The sequence below is a fragment of the Osmia bicornis genome, chromosome 6 (genome assembly GCF_907164935.1).
Source record: "Osmia bicornis bicornis chromosome 6, iOsmBic2.1, whole genome shotgun sequence".
Lineage (NCBI taxonomy): Eukaryota > Metazoa > Arthropoda > Insecta > Hymenoptera > Megachilidae > Osmia > Osmia bicornis.
Window position 1 is genome coordinate 7,766,094 of NC_060221.1, and position 23,543 is coordinate 7,789,636.

The 23,543-nt window shown below is 43.5% G+C and overlaps 1 long non-coding RNA gene across 13 annotated transcripts in view; it reads left to right on the forward strand.

Moving 5' to 3' along the window:
- Positions 1-23,543, forward strand: part of LOC114879615 — a 187,619-nt gene that overhangs the window by 53,360 nt on the left and 110,716 nt on the right. For 12 of the 13 annotated variants that reach the window (XR_006829455.1, XR_006829457.1, XR_006829461.1 and 9 more), the window contains exon 4: positions 3,918-4,002. This is a non-coding gene — a long non-coding RNA (uncharacterized LOC114879615). Of the gene's footprint in view, positions 1-3,481; positions 3,828-3,917; positions 4,003-23,543 lie in introns of those variants that run through there. The other variant, XR_006829465.1, reaches the window with a different exon arrangement.

The window sequence follows — 23,543 nt, forward strand, 5'->3', positions numbered from 1 at the left end:
TGTTCTTTATCCAATTAACGCGTCACTCATCGACACCCTGACAAAGTATCAGATTAGCCAAAGCAAACGTTATGATTCTAGCCTCGCAACTTCTGTACCTTTTTTCCCTGATCTATTTTATCAATTAGCATTTTCAATATTGCAACATTTTCAAAGAAGCAATGTGCTATTTTTGTATCGCGCGTTTCCACTGTTAGGCGGAGGGTAAAAATTGCTTGATAAATCTAAGCCTGAAAGCTTCTGACACAGTGCTATACGTTTTGTCGCGCATCGTTTCATCCAGTCCCATTTTTCTTGGCTGCCCGAGACAGGGAACACGCAACGCGTTCCTTTTTCAACTTTTGACAAACTGACGCAGGTTAAATCGAAACGTTAAGAATTTGCGACGGTGAAAAAAGATTTGTCTGTATCTCTACCGAAATAATTATAGAAAAATTGTAAGAGCCGAGTTTCGAATAATGGATCAATCTCTGCTTGAGCGGTAAATCATACCTTTGGCCGTTTAATCACGGACAATAACGAACGCTGGTAAATAAAGCAGATTGCGATCGTTCGCGATGCGTTATGGCTTTTGAAATAATGCAGATCGAAGGGGAACAACCGCGCCGTTTCAGCCGCGTCTCAATTTATTTTCGCGTGACGGGTAAACATTTAAATTCATTACGTATCGAAATCAGGCGGAACGATTCATTGGGAATGGATATTCGAAGCGTCCAGCCTCGATCCGATGATCACGTAGTAGATGTACGCGTGAAAAGGACGCGTAGGTTATTGACACGGGCATTAAAAGCCGAAAGCAGCTAGCGAGAGAGAATCCTGTTTTCCGTCGAGTTCCGTTCTCGCTTTTCAATGGAGGCAATCAAACAACACCCGGCGGCGTAACTTATAATTAATTAAATACAAACACGCGAAGCAATCGGGCCGAGATATTACTTATTTGCATGCGGGATTACGCGTTCCTGATTTACCGAATGTTGACACCGATAATTGTCGCGGCAACTGTCTCTCCGCTTGAAATTTATTTTTATCCCGCGCCAATTAAAATGATCAATTAATCAACGCAATTCTTGGTAGAGCTAATTTTAGAGTACACGCGCTTGATAATTAAATAACAAAAAAAAGAAATACATAGAACGTGTACACAAGATTATTTGATTAACGAAGGGTTTGTTTACGATGAGAATAATTACACTCGAAGCTCGATGAATTTTCTGTATATGTACTTTCAGAATTTTTAAATTGACAATCTCGAATCGCAAGATATTTAAAATCTTATAAAGTATTTACTAACCGTCCACGCCCAAAACCATATATAGAAAGCTTATCTTGATTTGCAAACAATTGCGACAGCAGACAATAAAAAGCAATAACAATAAATTGTAAAATGCGAAACTATAGGTACTCAACCGGCGCCAATGATCCCAGCGTTCCTAATTGAACGCAACCGTTCGTGTTGCAGCTAGACGAGTCTAAATTACGGACTAATAAGAAAAACATAGTCGAGTTAATTAGAGGCTTTCACGGTTTCGATCGTGATCGATGAAAGAAGTTATCTGTTCGCGAGACGTCGTCGATTTTCCTAGATATCGCTCTCCTCTTACAAGATCGTTTTAATGAAACTGCGGTTTTCCAGGGCCGCGTTCAATCCATCATCATTATCATTCTCTGGTACACCTAGGTAACCGCCACCGTGCGTTCAGCGCCGCGAGACGAGGCATTATCGCCGCGACGATCGCGAGCCCGTTCCCCGCGTGCAACCGTGTTTCGATTTCCCGCCGATAAACTGAATGACAGTAAAACTGGTAAGGTGTATGGACAAGAGAACAAGTAGAAGAGAAAGACAGAAAGGGCGATATAGGAGAAGGACGAAACGTACGGTAGTGCTGGATGCGAACGATTTAACGCCGCTATCAGGCCTGGCGTTAACCGCTTGGCGAAACGGAATTACGAGCGACGGCAGGCCGTTCTCGGGCCGTGGATCATGCGACGCTTGAAATTTCATCCTTCAATAAATTCAGACGATCACGGCTCGAGCCGAGGCTCGATAATCCTCCGCTGCTAACGCGGCTGTATTTCGAAACGCGCATAAATGAATTCCGATGGAGGGCGTCGCGTCGCGTCTCGTCGCGATGAAAACGTTCCTCGAACGAGGAGAGCACCAACGATGGTTTCACAAGGAACTCCCCGGTATTCCGTTGCCAGCCGATTTTCCGTCGCGTCTCGTCGCATCGCGTCGTTTGTAATCGTTTGGTTATTTCGAGTTATTAGTATTCAGACGAGACGATCCGATCCGATCCTACCCGTATATCACAAGGCGCGTCGCGTTTCGCCTGTTTTCACCGGCTAAGAACGTGGGAAAGAAGGAACACTCGGAAGATTACCGTGGATATAAAAGGATGATGTAAAGCTCGTACAGGTGTTTCGTCGTTGGTGGGTGAATTTCATCGGTTTCTCGCTCCTCCTTTCTGACCTTTCAACGCCTCCGCGCCGAGATATGAATTGTAAAACAGCCAAAGAACTCTTCTGAGAGGTAGCCAGAGTTCAATAACGATTTCTGTGATTCAGGAGCTTTAGTATTCATTATTTGGCCTGATTATATGATAAATATAGGGCAAAGATAATTAATCCAGAGTTGAAGAGAAGTCCCATAAAAACAAGTTAAAGTGAACTAGAGCGAAATTCGCTCAAAAGCTAACCCTTTTTCGGCCATTTCCGGTCGAACCGGAAAAAAAAAATGTTGACCCACTAAACACAATGGCGCAAGAATTTTTTTGATAACTCTTGAAAGTCTAAATGTTATAGCTCCCTTCTCAAGATTTTCAATCTTACAATTAGATACGGGTTGGCTAATAACGCAATTTGATTGATCGCGCTCCACCGTAGCTCACACGTACTTTCAGTCGTGATTGCTCGTAATGATCACATCTACTAATTAGGCTCATGTAAAACGAGGCGGGGGTGTCAGTTCCCCTCTCTTGCCCCTCTGCCGTCCCGCGAGACTTCTTGTCATCGGTGGACAGTGCGTTTCCAAATTCCCTTCTTCAAACACAATTATCAATCATTCTCCTCTAAACTCAGCCCTATCCACAAAGTGGCGGGTATAATTCACGGGAGTGTGGACTTTATCGGGTCGCGTGCAGGAAATCGGAAATCAGGTACGGGTTGTAGCGTATCGCGCGAACCACATGGATCGTCCGGATGATAACGACGTCGTTAGCCCAGTGGCCACTGATACGGCTGACCAGTCGATAAACCCGCGGCTAGACGTACAGTCGTTCGGCGCCGACGAAACGATTCGTTTTCGTAATTGTTAATTAACATGGTCACGGCATTGTCGTTACTTTTATCGCATTGCGCGAAACGCGAGCAGACCCAACAACAAGTTTCGAATTCAACGACGACGCGCGCACGCGAAGCCAATATCGTTTCGGTTGTTTACAGTTTGGGCCTGACCTACCTTGAACAGTATAGTTTACGACGCCTTACAGGTAACACGAATATCGGGCGTGGTTGCGAATTGAAACTGCGTTTAGACTTTTAATTTTTCGAGTGCGGTATTTGTTGATTGATAGTTGCTTGATTTTTTCATTCTGTCTATTCATTAAATATCTTAATGCGGTGGTTGAATATTAATTCACCGACTAATTCGACAATTTTGTTTTCGATCTTGTATGCGACTTTGTTTCGTCATGCTATGGATATTGAAACCGTTCGAACACTATTGATTTACGTATGTGAAAAAATACAGAGTTTCGTTTCAACAGAGTTTACCTAGCTTCCTCTCAAATCTCTTGTAAAATATTTTACGTACTCTACAAGTTTCTTTGGTACTTATTTACTTTTTAAAAATGATCTATTAAATCTAATCTACTCACCGAAATAAAATATATGTTAATTAGAATCTTTAAATTATAAAGGTGTTAAGTGGTTCGAGCTTCAACCTCTGGACATAGTGCTTTTTCTTGGACCTGCAACCGACGACTCTTCAGCATTCGCGTCAAGGTATGTTTATTTAAATATATTGAAATTTTGCATGAAATTAATTAACAAGGTGTACTTAATCACGCACATCCGTACAACTACGGTCACATACTTTCCATACGTTTAATTTCATTTCATTTATAATTCCAACCAATTTGTCTGCGGTTACGCTCGTCAACAGAGATACATCTTGTAGAAATTTCAACTGCACGTCACGTGCAAGCCGCGTCGCGTAATTACGGAATTTACGTAACAATGCGGGGTTGTTTAGAAGCTGATCGATTAACCGTAACGAGGAATAACAGGGCACGTAACTTTTACCAGTTGTCACGACCGATTGTGCGATCGAATGGGAAGCAAAGAGGCCGACTCTTAAACGCAGAAAAATAATTAACTATAAACGTTTCCTCGACTCGTTCTGTTTCTCCTTTGCTCGTGATGACCTCCACGAAAATACGCGGCTCGTTCCCCTTAACTTTTCGCCTCGTTTCATGTAACATCGAATCCGTGTACAGAGTCGATGCAATTTTATTCCCTGCTCGGCCAACAAGCACACACCACTTTCCAATTTTACGATACGATACGATCGTAACATTAAATAAACTCGGCAAATGTTTTGCCTCGTTATCTCCCTCTCTGTCGTTTTCGAACCCAGCGTCGAAAATTCGGCCGTTCGACTAACTATGTGTTCTCCATAATGTCGCGTCGAAACGCATAAACCACCGTCGTGATTTTCAGTAACGCTAGATATTCGCGTTTCCAACTATTTTATTCGATTAGCTACGGTACCAGGAAAATCGACGGGCAAGGTAAACCAAACGCGCTGGAAAATCTGTGTATGTACTGTCTCTGGCCATCGAATTAGGACCACTACAAATTTTCAGCATTTTTCACGTTTTCCGTAAAATTAAAAGGCCTGTTCAAATTGTAATGATATAATTTATTAGCTACTACTACATAACACTATTAACACATCTTAATATCTCGTATCTCCACCCTTTACTTTGATCACAGCTTGTATCCTTTATATTTTTGTTATTTTCCCAAATATCTGTAATTTTTATTTTCAACTCAGATAATGTGGTGCTTGGAGAGTTGTAAACAAGTCTTTTGAGTAAGCTCCAGACAAACACTCTCACGACCCTTAATTGCTCATCGCCCACATAATTTTAATTTCATCAGAATAGTAACAAATTTAGATTATCGGTGTATTTAGTAATAATTTGAATGACCTAAGACAATTTTCCATATATAAGTGAAATTTTCGTAAATATTATTGGCGGTGATGCGTGGCCTTCTTATCGAGCCTGATGTTAGTCGAAGGAAAGGAAATCAAGGAAAAAAATAGCTCGTCGTTTATCGGTAAAATATCGTTTCAGCTATTACGTCTAATTATTGGCCGTAGCAATAATAACGGTGATTTACAAGCTGCTTGAAGCGTTATAGTGTTTACGAGCCATTAGTTCGGAAGATTTACGGTGAACGCTTGCCCCCCACCCTCTGGCTGTTTTAAATGAGTTCGCATCGATTTATCTTGATTAATTAAGGAAACGTACGACTCGACTGATGCGTGTAACTCTTGCAACGACGATTTGTCTTGAAATTTTTGCATAACCATACGAAGCCTCCTTGTCGGTGGTCTTCGGTTGTTAGAGAAATGAATGACGAAATTTTGATCGACGTTTAGATAGTTTAACGGTTAGGCACGATACACGGTATTCTCGGTATTCGAATAACAAATTGCGAGTTTAATTAAAAATTAACTGCACGGTCGCAGGAGGAACGGATACTTTTTCTCCGGTAGATCGTATTTGCTTCGCGCCGTTGTACAACTTTAGCGAATAGCGGCGCGGGTTAAAATCGGCCGGTGTTATTGCGGAAACTTTTATTCATATCGCGTGTTATTGAGACAACTTTGCGATGATTACATCCGTAAACAACGCGACGGGCAGACAGCGGGCGGTAATATCGGGGCGGGAAATTCAGGCAAACGATATTGAAATTCGGGCTTAATGTTTCGCGCGCAATTAACGTGGCGTTCGCACAAAGGTGAGCAGTAGTCAGATAGAATAAAAATCTCGTTTTCATCCGTTTCGCACTTTTCGTCCTACTCGATTGTAGACAGAGTCGAAATTGAAGCTGCAACGATTTCACCATGCTTGTACCGTGGTCGTTTTCGATCGTTATTTTTGGAACTTCAAAAGTCGCAAGTCTTTTTTTGCGACAGCTGAACACATTTTTTATTGCAGCTTTATTTTTTAATTTTTCTGAAACACTTTTTCGCCGTTTCAAAGATAGAACATGCTTTCATCTCGTTCAGCTTTGTACGATTCGCGCTGTTAAAAAGGGCCACCACTTTGATATCTTTTAATTTGATAAAGAGAAAAATATAGAAAAAGGGCAAATACAGTGGAGGTTTCTTTGTCAGGACATTCTGTATGACGCAGGGTTGCTTTTTGAATAATGTTGCATGAAAAGAACTCGTATTACAATAAAACTTCAATCTACCGTCACGCGTTTTTAAACAACTAACATGTATCACGCTGCACTGACAGTGAATGTAAACCGAGAGAAATATTTTTTGAAATTCATATTTTCATTAACCGAATCGACAGGGGGTTTCGTGAATTTTAATAAAATATCGCGATGAATATCGATGGATGAAGGGCGTTGGATATCCAGCGTCAGGGTGTGACATACCGGGGGGTGGGAAGCGTCAGTCCGCGATAAAATTCGAAATTAATCGGACCGAAAGAACGGTGACCACTCGATTTTCTATCCTATCATTTACATATGAGGCGAGCTTGCTTGAAGCCGACTGCAAACACCGGCCTCATTTAGAGTGGTCACTTTCGAAAACACTCAACCGACGACCCTCGAAACCTCACCGTGAGTTCGGTCTCGATTCATTGATTCCTGATAAAACGCTATCGATTGAAAACTTGATGAACCAACTTATATTTTGTCTATTGTAATATTTTATCAATTCTGCTGCCAGAAGATTCGAATTCAAACATTTTATTTCGTGCTCGAAGCAGTCATAGCGTTTAATAATTCCAAAACTTATCATTTCTAATTAATCGTCTTTCGATTAATGAATTCTATTTTATTTCTTCCTTTCACCGTTTATATTCAACAAACCCCCCACTTATTAATGGGAATCTCGTCGTCTAAATCGTCGACTAATGGTACGGACGATCCAAGCCCATGAAGACCAGTCGCTTTTGAAATGCCGTTTAGATTCGAGCTTCTTTGAAAGATGTTACCTCGGATGCGACATCATGTAAAGCAGCGATCGTGCTTAACTCCTGGTCGATGGAGGTGGCTCGATGTTCGAAGCAACTAGCCAGAGGATCGAGTAATCAGCGAAACGCTTCGTATTCTTCCTGCTTCTAATATTCTCGGGACGTGCGCCGACTCCTCTTGCAGGGACCACCAGCCTCGTCGTGGTACCGGTTCTTCGGCGGGTTATTACGAACCAGCTTCCCGCTAACCGATACTCGTGTACGTTTCGTCGGCACGAAATTCTTCGGTGCATCGTGTGAACACGCACGCTGGCTACCTCTGAAAATACGACGGAAACATCGGTGAACGAAGAAAAAGATTCCATACCTGGTCACGCGACAGATATCGATCCTCCTTCGATCCTATTCTTTTTTTCTCTTTACGTATTTGAAAAAATTGAACGATTCTCTAACAGTACTCTTCGATTGTATTCAGATTAGACAGAGAAATGTTCACTTGTACGTTTCTCGCGAACAATCCTCGTTGCGTCAATCAAAGCCAGAATTAGAGATAGAAACGTGCGTGTGTCTGGATGAATAGTACATCGGCCAATTGTACGGTCACAATGGGACGCGTTCACAAAGTTGGATTCTACGGGCCGGAGAACGGTGCCACCTTTCGAGTGGCGCAAAACGAAAGCCGGAAGTGTAACAGCAAACACTGGACGTAACAATGGCCGCGACGCGTTCAATTGACGGGCATCCTTAACATCGTTTTGCAGATCGTCGATGTTGAAGTGCATCGTGCTTTTCCGCGAACGTCCACTCGATACCTGGCCACATGTGGAGCCGCTCTAACTCGTCGTCAATTGTGAACATTCGATTTCTATTTGCTCGTTTCTCTCGCTTTATCCCCGTCGTTTGACACGTCGACCAGTCACGGACGAGCTGTGTGTTTCGCAAAGAGAATTAAGTCGTTTCCAGCGGCCATTTACGGCCGCCGCGCCGGCTCGTCTGTCGTGGATATTTGAACGTTTCCCGTTCAAACAACCGCGCGTTTCTTTATACCGTACGATTTTTCACCGCGATCCGCTCGTTCCGTTTCGATTTCTACGCCTAATGGCCGGCAGAGTGGTTCTTCTTTTTCTTTCTTTTTCTGAAAGTGGTTTAGACGATCCGTAGGCGGTGATCATTTGGATTTTATGATTACCGGGACGAAGGAATTCGTGTATAGGCTAGGTAGATGAGTTTGTGGAACGGTTAGGTAGTAAATGAAAGGTTTCCTCTTCGAATTCAACCTAGATGATCTTCTTTTTGCACCGATGATGGAAAGTTACGGGAGCGCGGCCAGCTGCGCACTGATCATCTATTATTATTCTATTTTACAACGATGGAGGAATTCGAATGGATTAGAATGCTGCTTCGACTCTCTACAGAATTTTTGGTTATTCTAAGAAATCTTGAAATTAATATTTTAGGGTACCTAAGATGTCTAAAGTCTAAGTCTTTGAAAATCGTTCATAGCATCACGAAAGAACAATAACTAACATTTCATATTTGGTATCGTTAAAATTTTCTACTCTGTGAATGTAATCGTGTAGGTAGCTCTCAATAGTATATTTCCACTTTTTAATGGCTGTAATGGTTGATTGCTCGATACCATATATCATTCCTAATGGATCGTACTTTCACCATTCTCGACTCCTTTAATTATCCCATATTTTATTTCAATAATTACCGCTACACGTTCTCGTGTTAACGTTATTACGATATCACGTGAATGATTAAATTGTGACCGTACAGGGGTACTACACTCGGATAAATTATAGCCTTACATATATACGCTGTACTTTATTACAGTGCAACCAAACATGGAGCTTTACCGTTTCCAAACGCACGACACAATGCGGTGAAAAGAAATTCTCTGTGTTCTAACAACAGAAATGTTAGAAAATTTCTTAAGAGCAAAAGACTGACCAAAAATTATTTACACCGACGGACGTTTTTCGGTTTCATTGAGGTGACCAAATACGAAGCTCGGTACAAGCGGGCTTGGCCATTGTGAACTTTCAATTTTCAACAGATTTCTATTTACCCCGCGTACACGTACCCTTTGGTCGGTAGACCAGCCACGGATCCATTGTCCGGTCGGTCTTTTCATCCCGGTGGACATCGAGGTAGCGTCTGGCCGCCATAAATCGCGCGCGACGACCGCTCAGGAATTCCCGGTGTCGCGACGTCGTCGCTTCGCCGCGGGAGAGAAAATCGCCTTTTGTCCCAAGGGACGTTAATAATTACTCATGCAAACGAACCGTACCAGAAGACGGTCGGCCAGCGTTCGGTTCGGTGCTCCGGAAGTAGCTCACCCTCCGCGAACGAGACCCTTCGACAGAATTCGCGCACGGAAATATCCCGGAGTCATCAATATTTCGGCATGGGTTAGATAAAGTGTCGCAAGCTATGTTTCGAAATCTTTATTCAACGTCAATATCTTCCCGATTTCCTTTCCGACTTCACGACCAAAATTCGCATCCTTTCCCCATCTTTCGTCACTCCGGTATGATTTACGATCCAGATTCAGATCCTCCTCGTTCAACGTCAATCCCGACGGCGAATTCCACGTATCTTTGCCATCTTCTTGCGCCCTCGTTAACATCTATTTATGGAAGGTTCTCAACATTCTCAACTCGTAACGTTCATCCAAACGCCAATTACGAGAGGATCGTGCCACCGGCACTCTTCCTTCTCTCTCTCGACAGGTCTTAAAACACGAGTACAGTCGACAGATTCGAAGGAAACATCATTGTTTCGCTCGGCGAAGCAATTACGCGTAACCGGTGAGCCGAAAGGGTGGCCTGTTGAGTATTCGCCGCCTCTTAAAATTCCATGTCGGTGTAGAGATAACGTTAACCGTGTACTACGGGATCGTTGTGTAGCTGACACAATACGCGAGCTCGTTTCTGTCCCCTTCCCTTTCTTCACCTTCACCTCTGCTACTCCCTCCGTGACGCACGCTAATTAGAATAAACAGGTTGCCGACAGCGGAGCGGCTTCCTCGCGAGCCTTATCGAGCGCTCGATTAAGCGTCGCGATGCTATCGTTCCGGCAACGAGGGCCCTGTTGCTTCTCGAAGATCTCATAAACTCGTTCTTCCCATCGGCAAGAGACCGGCCAGAGGGAACACGCGTGCTCCCTGAGAAAGAGGATGCGGCCCGTACGATGGGACCTTCTCGGACTGATTCGTGGCTCGATCTTAATTGCACGATTCCACGATCACGAAACGACAAGTTTTATTGCGTGGGCCCCGATAAGCTGCTTACGAACCACCCGTTACCTTACTGCTTATCGAACTTTTCGGCTGATAACGCTTGCCTTTGGGTGGGATGCTGGTCAACGATGCGACGCAGACGATGATATGCTCGTTTTTGGCCTCTTTCGATGATACACGGTTCGTTGTCGTAATATTAAATTAGGAATTTATTGCAAACTTTGCTTCGAAATCGAAAAAATACCACAGATATTGCAACAGGTTTAAGATTCATTTTATTTATATTTATTTATCACCAGTGATAGTATAGAGTGGACCGCCAAAAGAGTAGAAACTAACTGTGAATCCTAATCAATGAATAAATTACAAGACCCTTCTATTATTAGTATCTACAGATGAAACTAGAGATGATAAAGTATGAGGATACATATTCATGAAATCATTGGATTATCGGGGAAAGAAAATATAAATTCAAAATAAAATGTTAAGTAAGGGTAACAATCATTTTTTTCGTTGAATCTTGAAGAATTTATATTCTTTGATTCCTTATGGTGTAAAATTAAATTCATTCTACTTCTTTATTTCTTCGCCAATGATTGCTCGTGAATTATGTATCATCGTGAAAGGAGATTATCAAGGCGACGACAAATGATTGTATACGGGTCGATAAATTCGCTGATGGATCGTGGTTCCGCATCGAGGACACGTTTCCTTTCAGGCCTGTCCCGTGTTATCCTTAAATACCTTCGTCGAAATAAAAATATTTTTCGGGCGTAGCTGGAAGATTTTTATCTGTCAGACGATCCCCGCGACTCGCCTCGCTAACTTACGCGCGTATTATGCGCCAGCGATAAGGGTTGCAATGAAACGAGGGAATAATAACGATGAGGGTTTTATTGTTCCGCGCGGTCAGAGGCGAAACATTGTCCATAAAGTTCAAACGAAACGTACAAATTCACGACGATTCGCCCAACACGAGGAGACTGTTTTGTCGCGAAAAACTGGCCGTAGTTAAACCAGCTGATTGCTGATGAAAAAGAAACTTCTCCTGTTTCGAAAAAGAAAAGTTGCGTTAAAATTGCTGGGAAGATTAACGAGTTATAAACACTTAATAATTTTTATTCGTTTCCAGCTGCGTTCGATCGTGTTTCTCAATACTACCGGTTATTTCCCAATCGAAGAGAGGATATTTCACAGCGGAGAAATAAAAATTAGAATTTCAATGAGCAACCAGGAAAACACGTGGCAGTATATGGTTAACGCTAAGTAGTACAATAAAATGCTAGAAAAAATTGGAAAAAGAAAACTAGTAAGATCGAAAGCAATGCACTTATCCTGACAATCGAAGGCGATTCTTGTTCGACGTTGAATCGAGCCAAGTTCGGATTACGCGCGATACGTCCATCAATGGACGACCAATTAACTTTCCTTTTCTTTTATTTTTTTCTCCCCCCTTGCCCGCGATGTATCCAATCGAGAAAGATCGAAAGGGTGGCTGTGCAGCTGCCTACCGGTTGAAAAGGGTAGCGCCCTGCTTGGATATTAGGCACGGGATTAACTGTCGAAGCCGACAAACCGCTCGACTTTTCCTCTTTTATTTTCCTCGCCGAGGGTGCACTTGTGCCTCCGTGTCGAAGATTACTTTCCCGGTGTGCTGCGTTCGAATGGAACGGCTACCCGAGAAATCGATGCGGAAAAAGAGTATCAAAGGGTGATTTAGTTTTTTCCGTCCGTCGGTGGGAAAGAATTTCATCGTGTATGTATTAATATAAATCGTTAGAAAAAGAAGGAAATGGAAATATTTCCATTAAAATGAAAAGTTTCCAGAAACTAGTAAACTCTGGATGAACCTCTGCAATTGCAGAGAAAGGTGTTTCAGAAATATTGCATTAGCGTCTTCATAGATCTAATTTACGTGTAGGTTCAAGACCTAACGAGGATAACTATGTGACAGATAACAAGGTAGAAACTATGAAAATTATCCAGACGCTGTTAACGCAGCGTGGTCGGGACTTCAGCCTCAAATTCAAGTATCAAAGCGTTTTATCACTGTCGTAGATTTTCAAGTCTCTCATATGTTTGAGAAATAAGTGATTTCAAAACGAATAAAGTGAAATAAAAGATGAATCAAGTTTGGTATTAAAGCGAGTTCTTTTCAAGTCTCAGAAGAAACTCACAAACGAAGCGAAGATTCTGCTTTAGCAGACGCAGACGAAACGTCCGTGGCATCTCTTTTATCGGACAGAATCGGGAATACGTACGTAGAAGAGGGCGCATTTTCCCACGTAGTATATTTGAAATCGCCCTTTTTTCCCGGTGAAAGCTTCCCGTGTGTTCCATCTTTTCATTCGCGCGCCTGTTCCCCGGTCCTCTAGGAAATCCGCGCGTTATTGCTGCCTCTTCTCTTTGAATACTCCCGTTCGTCGAATTTCACGCTGCGATCGATTCAACGATAACGTTTTCATACCTCATTATTCTGGCCATTGAATTCTCCGATAGAGCGAATGTTTGCTTTAGAGACGTTCAACGTAGATTACACTATGGGATTCAATTTTATTCACCGATTATTGTAATTAATGAAATTTCAGATTCTTTGCATTTCAATGTAAAACTTTCTCTTCTTCTTTTATAAGATGAAAAAATGCTAACATATTCAGCTCGAAATCCATTATGCGTTTGTTTCCCTATAACTGTGACTTTTACGCGGTCGCATTTCAAGCGGTAATGAATTAAACGTCCGCGAAAATTCGCCGAATAAATATTCGTCGAACGGGGTTGACTTCTTAACGCGTCCATGTAACTGTACTTAACGTACTAAATTATTCTAAAGCGTTAAAAATCAGCCGACCCACTCCGCGGGATCGTAAACGTCACCCCGGGATCGTGAAATTTATTTTTACCCGGCAAAAATCTCCTCGCCGTTCTCTCGAATCTTAATTTTGAATCCGTTTAAAAACTCGCTCTCCGTCGCTTAGTTATATCCACTTTCTCAATATTCCCGCTTCTTTTTTCCATATTTCATTGAAAGCTGGCTTGTATTTCCACGGAGCGAAACAAGCATTTCCACATACACAAACCTCTCGTAGCTGTGGTACGTTAAGCATCATCTCGACCCCGTTTAACGACGTCCAATCTAGCTCCTCTCGAAATTAACCAAGCAACAAGCATCGTCTCGCTGTTCGAAGCGTATTCGACGATGCATAATTCATAGGATGAAAGCAGAAGAAACTGCCGGCACCGGCACCGGCACCGATCTCTCTCTCTCTCTTGGTATCTAAGTCAACCTGACTGTTAACGATGTAATAGACACATCGTGTCGGATCAGGCAGGATTAGCCAGCTACACGGTCACGACGGGAAACACAGTGTTCCTTCGATCTGACCAACGAACCGACGCGAAATCAGTTTGTAGCGTTTTAGACGCCGGTTGAATTCTATCTGCGATCTGTTGTGACAGTTGAGCGATAGCGTAATAAGTTTTATCGGGATCGGGACTGGTCCCGTTTCACTCGCGCGAACGTACCAGCGAGTTCATCTCTCGAGGAACGGTAGCCACCGTACCAGACGAGGAGGAGCTGTTCTCCCCGTTCCGAGAGGTGGGCCTCGGATCAAATTATAAGTGTACACCTGGCCTTCCAGCATGCTCGTTTGCATACGATTTGAACAGAGACCTTTGTGCGCTCTCCTCGCTCTTTCGCGCATACAGTTGCCACCAAAAATGTTTCCGCTCGTTCGCCGCTCGTTAAGACTCGAACGCGCTAATTGGAACTTCACCGCTTCGAATCGGTGTTGGGTTCAAATTATTTCGAATAAAATCGATTTATACCTTGTCCACGAATAACGTGGATAATCGCTTCTTCTCGTAACTATCTATTGATCTGAAAAAGAAATTGGAGCAATCACAGACTTTTAGTCTAAAGTGTACCCGCAAATTCTCCCCTTCAACTGTTGAACAAAACGCAAACCAAAGAAACCACGAAACTATACAATTACTTATTTCGAACAATCATTCATTGTCCCAGCAAGAAGCTCAGCAGGCTCGAAACCACGCTGCTAACGATCTATTATATTCTCCACCCCCGTTGTGCCTCGTTCCACCCTTCTTCGGATCCATTCGGTTTCTCACGCACCGTTTGTCGCTTCGAAGCTATAAATATTCCTCGATGAGGTGTTCCTTTCACCACCAGAATAAACATCGCGTCATTCAGTCAAAAGTTGCTAACACTTTCATGTTCGCCAACTTGAAGTATATTAAAATTATGCAAATGTTTTGTCATTTTATTTCTTTCTTTATATCCAGACAGAGCTTACTGATGAGCAATCAACAATAACATTCAATTGAAATAATTTTCTAAATAAAAATTCATTCGAACGATGATTAACTCCGTTGCTCGAGTAGATCCGCAACACGGCTCGCGCATACTTTTGCCGGCAGCTGTATACACTTTGGTCGGTCTGCCGATAGAAACGTATGGCATTTTTATGCAAATCTTGCCGCATCTTCCGGCGAGAGGATGCCTGCCAGTTCTTTCGAGAGCCAGTTCGACCGGTCGAAGTTCGGGGCTGACGCACACCATCACCCTGCGAACCTTTTGTTTTACGAGCGTTACGCGGTCTGCGCCGCTAATATTTGTCGTACTAGCGTCGTCTCGGCGTTAAAGTGGCCATGGTTGACCGACCAGTTTATAGGCAGTGTTTAAATATCCACGTTCGTCCGAGAGACACGCGGAAAAGGCGTCGTTACCGCTCCGACACGCTTCAACGTCTCGTTAAGAGGCGAACGAAACCGGTGCCCGATCTTTTCACGCCACTTCCAAATACTTGGCATATCGCACGCGCTTGTATAAACAATAAGACAATCGTAAATTACGTTTTCCCGCGTGTTTAAATAACCGAGCGGGCAGGAATTGCGATGTTGGACCGCCACGGACAATGAACAGATCGTAAATCCTCGTTTCAGTCAAGATTCCGTCGTTGGAATTTAGAAACGGGTGCTGGATCAGATTGCAACGGTTCGGTTGATTTTCTAAGTGACTAGATAAGAAAACAGATAATAAGTACACATATTATCAGTTTTACTATAAAATCCTTCATTTTCATTTAAAAACTCATTCAAGAACAAAAGCTATTTAACAAAATTTAACTGATCTGGAATGATGGAACATTTGAATTGAAAATTCTCTAATTTTCATAGTCATTTGCAGTATTGCAACATGGAAAATTCAGGATCCGCTAGCAGCCACCGTGAAATAAGCCACGGGGCTACTTATAGACATTCGGTTGTGTGTCGCCGGTGAAATTACTGGCGAAACTTTCGTATAGCTCAGGCGTCGCATTCTCCCAAGTAGTTTTGTCTACGCGTCAGACACCGAGGCCTGACCCAGAGAAGTGGAGAACAGAGGACGCGTCGCTAAGCGTCGCGAAACGAATAAATTCGCGAAAAGACGAACCCTGTTGGCAGATTGGAACGAAACGAACCTGTCACTCCAGCGGGACCGTGTTTCTCTACGTGCGACGATAAATCCTCGGCCGCGTACACATCGTCGTACGTGTTCCTGATTCCGTTCCGAGGCGAACTCTCCTGCTGGTCGCGTTGTACCAAGGGTAGGCAGGGCGAGAAAATAAATTAAAGCTTGCTCGTTTAAAATAGCCCCGTTCAGTCGGGCGGTTCTCTCCTGTTCAATATGCAAATGTATGTTGATTCGAGAGATTTTTAGGCGCATGACATAATGATGATGACGACGATCCCCGCCACGAAGATAGAATATTAAGGGATACCCGTTCGTCGGCTGCCCTATAATTTCTCAAAGAACGGCGAGCCCTTTTAAAGATGCTCATTCTCACGAACGGGGATCGATTTAAACGGCGAACACTGGTGATTACCTACAATTTCATTTCGTAGACGTAGATTCCGGACTAATACGGGCTAATCGTATACTTTACGTCGATTCCTCGCTTCTCCATCTGTTGATTCCATCCTATCGTTTCGTTTCTTCGAATACCTGAGTGTGTATACCTTTCGAAAGCGGTTCCGTCTGTTGAAACAATATGGAGCGAAGAGATTCGTTTTTTCTACGGTTCTAAATACAAGTTCAGATGATTGATAAAATATAGAAAGTTACTTATGGCTCGTTGTAAAGACACATCGTTACGAGCGGCGTATGACGTATCGCCGGGTCGAAAATAAATTTTCGTGAACGGACTTAGACAATTCGGAGAGATAAATCGGTCAAGCCACGGAATAGTTGAAACTAAACACGAGCAAAGGCTCGCTCGAACAGACCACGATCGCCATAAATCGCGATCGTCGGTTGCAGGGGCGTTGCACGAACGTTAATTATCGCGCGGACGATTGAATTGACACGATAAAAACTAGCTGCCCGGTCCGAGCCGCGGGCTACGAACCGCTTAAGATCGCTTCGTGTGGTCCATCGGTATTCCTCGCGAAACGTCCACCGAGCTTGAGAAATTGTAATTTCAAGCAGCTGCGTTTTTTTTCTTTTCGAGAATTCATGACCGTCTGAAACGTCGTTTCGACGCAAATATTGAACGAGCGATGAAAATGAAAGGGATGGATATTTTAAGGCTGAATTTCGTAAAATACGATCCTCCGTCGCTATTGTTATCGGCAGTCTATAAAGTAGCCTTTTATGCGGGAAAATATGCGTGACAGAAACAGGGAGAAGAGGCAGCACGTGTCTTAAAGGGTATAAAAGGTGCAGCGAACTGGAGATGCGAGATAGCAGGGAAATAATGTTTAATAAAAGCAAAGCCGTAATTTGAACAAAGGGATACTTTCATGGAAAATGCAATAAGGAAGTAATACAGCAGAGGTATTGGTTATCGCTAGAAGACGATATTTACTGTTCTCTTTTACAATCCGGATAACCGATTAGATAGAAATTTTAGAATCTCCAGGTGTACCTATACCTCCATTTCGCCGTCACCTTGATCCCGGTCGTAGTGAATCGTCGCGCTAATTAGCCGAACAGTTGGCCAATTTCGATGCGGTTAAATTAGTACGTGCAGGGCGTAATAACGCGGCGAGGATGGGGATGGCTGGCGAAAATTCACCGAGTACCCCGTCTCGAGGACGAGACTTTATGCACTTTATATCATCCAGTAAATTCCGGCTCTGCGGCATATTGAATTTCGATTTTTATACGCATCCTTAAACACTTCCATTACTTTGGCCAATAGCGCATCGGAGCCGGTAGTCGCCGGTACGCGGTGCTCGCGAGGTTTATGCATATTCGAACGGTGCACTCTGCATATAAATGCGATCTCATCGCGTCCGAAAGACGGCGTTTAGAGGCAAAAAGGCGGCGAGGGGAAGAGAAAGAGTAAGATAGAGAGAGGCGTCACGTTCATCGAGACATTTTTCGCGCTGGCTCCAGTCTCCCTTTTTCTTTTTCCTCCCTTTTCACCCTCTAACTCTCTGTCTTTCTTCCTTACCGCGTACTTATATACGTATTTATATACACGGGACGTGCTACTCGTATTTGTATGCGCGCATCTTTCGTCCCGACGAAACGCTTCCAAGGATTATAAAGCTCGCGAAATATTTTCGGGCCACGGCCGTCATAACTCAGACCGACTCAGCTCCTTTTATTTTCTCCCCTCTGTTGCTGCTCTCTGACTCTCCGTACGTGAGCAGAGACGATCTCTTTCTCTCTTATTCGTCGCCGCCGAAGCAGAACCACCGGCTTCCGTTCGCACAATGGACCGTTCGCGAAATATGGATGCACATTTGTCGCGGGTTATGCTTATGCGCCCGTTGGACGTGTCTATTAGCGGTGCTGTCGCGAACGCGAGCTGGAAAACGCTCGGCGCGCCGCTTGCTAGCCGAGGTAATCGGATTTCATGGGGAATCAGCGACGTTTCAACGTTGTAGGTGGCCACCAAACGACTACACACGCGAAATACGCACGATGAAAGTTAGGAGATCTCGATGTTCTGCGTTTGTAAGACTCTTAACGGATTACCTGAGGATTCGGCAAGGTTTATGGGAGAAAATTGTATTGACTGCGCTGTGGATTATTGTAATAAAATGAGGCGTGGCGCGGGATGATGCATTTGCTCTTTTACCCTTGCAAAACATATGTTAAATAAAAACCACCCACTTAAGAACGTCCGAAGACGAGTCTTTGATAAACACACGCATTTGCATGAACATTCCTTATCCATCAATTATCTCACCCTTAAATTTTCAATAATCAGACCGATAATTTCCAAGAAACAAGAGCGAACGACATGTTGAAACATATCCTACCAGATTACGCAGCGTATGTTGAAAAGCAACAAAGAGAACCTAGTGGACGATGAATTAAGTAAATGTCTGTTATTGCACGGGGCTAAAGCGACAAGGTAATTTTAACCCCGGCGCGGCGCGAGCGCCCCCATACATGAATTTAATAGCTCGGAGCGCGAACAATTGCAGCTTGCGGCGTGATTAATTAGACGAAATTATAGGCCTGATCCCGGTGATAATATTCTAGATAAAGATCGAACCTCGAGCAATGGCAAAACGATGGGCCGAGGAAGTTGGCTGACGTTCATGCGTGCTTCTCCACCAAGAAACCAAGAAGCGAGACTATTTCTTCTTCTTATTCCCTTTTTTTCTCCCCCGTGTTTCTCTCTTCTCTTGTACCGTCCCTCGTCGACGACTGTCATAAAAGCCCAGCTACGTGAAACTATTTCTGTTTGGTGACAAGCAAGTATCCGTTCTGGTGCACGCCGAAGATATACTGTCCTTTTTACCTCTCGTCGCTCTTCCGATCGAGCAACAAAGCAAAAGGAATAAGAAATGAGAAAGGAAAAAGAGTAACACACGATCAGACATGAATATTCTCCTGCAAGAGGAGGATGATATTGAAAGTATGTACCGCTGGACCCTCCTTTCGTCGTGGTCGTGTGCGTGTCCCTTAATCACCTGCTTCGATTAGCATTTGTATGAGAAGCCTGCGCAGATGCTACTGTCCATTAACGATAAATTATCGACAATTTATCGATAATATCGTTAAAATATCGACGATACAAATTGCATAAAAGGAGGAAGGTTTGGTTAAATGTAATGAATTAAGTTTGCAATTAAATTCGCCATCTTGTCGCGCACTTATATTATTTCAAATTCTACTGGTTGATTCGAATCAATCTCGAATCATTTTGAACCAATTATCCAACGTCATGAAAGATTGACACGTAGCCAAAGTGGTCGTAGGAAAATCGGAAATATCGACGATACAAATTGCATAAAAGGAGGAAGATTGATTAAATGTAATGAATTAGGTTGGTAATTAAATTCGCCATCTTGTCGCGCACTTATATTATTTCAAATTCTACCAGAGTCAAATTCTACTAATTGATTCGAATCAATCTCGAACCATCTTGGTCCAATTATCCAACGTCATGGTAGATCGTAGAAAAATCGTAAAAGAAAACGACGAAAGGCGAAGTACGAAGGGTTTACGATACCTTTAAAGGGTAATCTCGTGTATCAAACTGGACTTTCCAACCAGTCGCGTATTCGCCTCACCCCCGTTGTTTGCGTTTCATTGACAATAATAGACTGTCGGACGTGGACAGTGTAAGCTGTACGGTAAATCAGCTCGGATTATATCCTCGGAGGCTTTCCAAGCGAGTCGAACCACATCGCGGATTTTAGCGTCGCGATATCGTCCTGATACTCTTCCGTGCTCTTGCTCGTAAACGGCAATGACATCGTTTTGAACGATGCGATCGTTATTTCCATTCTTCCCGAATTAGAAGATCGGATTTACTGTGGTCCCATGTCGGCATAATTCACGGAATAGGCCGGCCCGCTGTCGGTCGTGGCGCGGTTCCAATTTGATTATTAATCTTGATTTCACTCGCTGAAAATTCCTTCCTCTTGCTTCCGGGAAAATAAACTGTTCCGCCGGCGAATATTTCAGTCCGAGCACGTGTCTGACTCGAATTCGATGCTCTCTTTGCGAGACTGTCATCTCGCTTTTATTGATAGGGGCTGCTTGCTAGCGTGAATCGTTTTGATATATTTGATGATAGGCTATTTAATCATCGACGATAGTTTCTGATTCATACGTTTGCCGCCGTGATCTTGTTGCAGGAGCGTTTAAACTGTTATACTAAACGGCGACAATTGTAGGGGTGCATTCGAGACTTTATGTGTCGGCTGCTCTGTCGATCTGAAACAATTTAATAATTTCTTTTCTAGCAAAGATAGTTCAAATGAAAGAATTAAATGGTTGATATCTCCAACGTCCTATAAAAATTTTCCACCCCCTCCGAAGAAACTTGGAACAATTTACCCTAATTACCCTAATTACCCTAATTATAGTTAAATAAATTGAATCTGTATTTAATGGCGAAATCCCAAATCTTTTAATCACAATCATCGTTCTTTTTCATCCCCTTCGCTGATCGATCACCGAAACCTACCACGCAATCACAAGCTTAGAGACAATCGGTCCGTTTAAGTACTCGTAAACGTTCCACAAGGTTGGCCATTATTTCATATTCGTCGGTGCAATTTGACCAAACGAGATTCTCGACACCGCTTATAAATCGTCGAAACTCCGAGCGCAGCGATCGAATATTGAAACGTATGTTCGAAGCGTACCATTTCTCTGGTCGTGGCTCATGTTTCATCGAAGATGATGCGGAGGAGATCTTTCCGTAACCAGCAGAGCCACGTTTTCGCGCTACGTACACGAGATCTCATGGTTCGCGCTGTTTTTCGGCTGATGGACGAAGAAAAAGGTCGTGCAGGGCGAGCGGTCGAGCGGGCGCGTTCCGCGCTGAGTAATTTCGCTAATGGTGCTGAATTGCGACGCCGTCCGTAAGCCCCCTCTGCTCGATCTCCGCGGCAGTCAAGGTAATTCGCCGCTGGAAATTCGGAAATTAAATTGGTACCTACGAGAGGAGGCTCCTTTTAATGCGCGTAATTACGTGATTACGCGCGGCGAGGAAGGGGCCCTACGAAAACGGTTTGAACCCGGCCTGGCGTGGCGTGGCGTGGAGGCGCGTTAAAAAATATCGGCCCGTCCGCGGCAGGAAGAGGAGAGTTTGTACTCTCCGCTCGGTAAATGAGAGGAAACAACCTTTATATACGACGAGGGACCGTTCTAACCCAAAGCTAACTCGGAGCGTGCGTCATGATTATAATAGAGGGTGACTTTTATCAAGTGAATAATTGAGCTCTCTCCAAAACTAAATATACGTGAAATTGATGATAACATGATTTTGCTACAATTTTATGCCCGATCGATTAATTTTATTTCGAATCTTTCCAAAGAAATACAAGCTTGCAAAATCAATTTGTCCTGAATCGCCGAACGCCCCATCCGTCATCGCGATAATTCTCCGCTTAATCGAACGTCCAAGTAGCAATAATAATTAAAGACATTCGCGTCTACCAGCTTTCCATCCGGCAAACCCTTGCGTCTTGGTCGCAACAGGCGCACTCGTTGATTTGGTAAGGCGCGAACCGTTGCTGAATCGTTGCTGAATAAACACAGGCAGGCCCGGTCGGCAGACGATGCGATTAATTGCTCCGTGTACGCGCCACTTAACGAGTAACGGGAATGAGTAACAGACTCGTAATATTGCCCATTAATTGCAACATTTGTTTTATTAATTGACTGCGAGCTACGCTCGGTCCACGTGAACGGTTGCCCTTTGACAGGGGCCACGATTAGCGTCACGGAATGCAACGACCGGCAATCAATTTCCTTCGTGGCCGAGGCAAACGATATTTCTTTTAATTGGCCGACAACGTTTATGCTCCTCTTCGTTCCTGGATTACGCTTTCACGTCCAAAGGGAAGGAGGGGGAAAGTAATATACCGGGGAAGCCTTTACGAGCAGATCAACTCGAACGATAACGCTCCGTTTCATCGTCTTGGACGTTCCATGAAATTCTAGCTCGTACACTGTTACGACACTGGCATTCGGGACCGAGTCGAGTAACACGGTTTAACGTAGTTTCGAATAATCGTATCGACACCCAGGACACTATCCTGCCCTTGGAAATCTGCTTTTTCTTATGGCCATTGAAATACTGGAACATTTACAGTCTTACTTCTATGTTAGTACTGGTTCGGTGTAACAGAGAAAAGGAAAATTTTCCTGAAATATTGCAATTGAGGTTTAAGAGAAAATATTATACAGCTATCGTTTAGTTTAGCTTTCTTTATTAGGAGCTCGCTAATCCCAGGTGAGTATCTTTAACATCTTAAGTTGAGGTTTCGATACAGAATATCCTCCAAGTGTCTCGTTGCAAAATCACTCCCACGTTTCCTCTTCGTAACAGCCAGCTTTACCAGGGATCTAAGAACTCATCGAGATTGTACATTTTCCGCTTATCCTGTTTAACTAATCGTGCATACCGATCGATCAGCCGACTAATTAAACTCGCTGGATGGTCGCCGGTGATACGAGTTGTCAGGTAAAAAAAAAGGATTGATCGATCGAATTAATCTGATAGTAAGATCGCAGCGAGAGTTCTCGAGTCCGTAGATAGATTACTTGTATCTTAACCATCGATCTATTCTCTTTAATAAATGAAATTATTTTATATGCAAAGTATTAGTCGTTCAATATCGCGAAGGAATTTTCATGCATCCATTAAGTTAACTTTCTCACGGCGAAGGTGGATTAAATGCAAAGTACCAGTTGTCAAAGATCACGAAGGAATTTTCACAAATCCATCAGCCGAGGAAATAATAGCACCGTTCGATCGACTAGCCGTACGTTGAAAATCGCAATCGGTCTTTTCGATCTTTCGCAACTGAACCATTACGAGGATCAGTTTCTCAGGTCTCAGGGATATGTACTACTTAAATCTCTCGAGCAACAAATTAACGACATTGGCAACGTTCCGCTGTACAATTGCGCGTGTAACAGGGTAAGAACGAGATACACGTCGAACGCGAAAGTTTGTGTGTCGATGGTTGGCGATTTCGTAAGAATCATCGTCGGTGTCCCGACACGCTGGTGTATCGGACGCGGTAGCGGTCGTATTTCACGCGGAACGACGGGAATAAATTTCCATATCTGGCCTCGGTTTCTGACG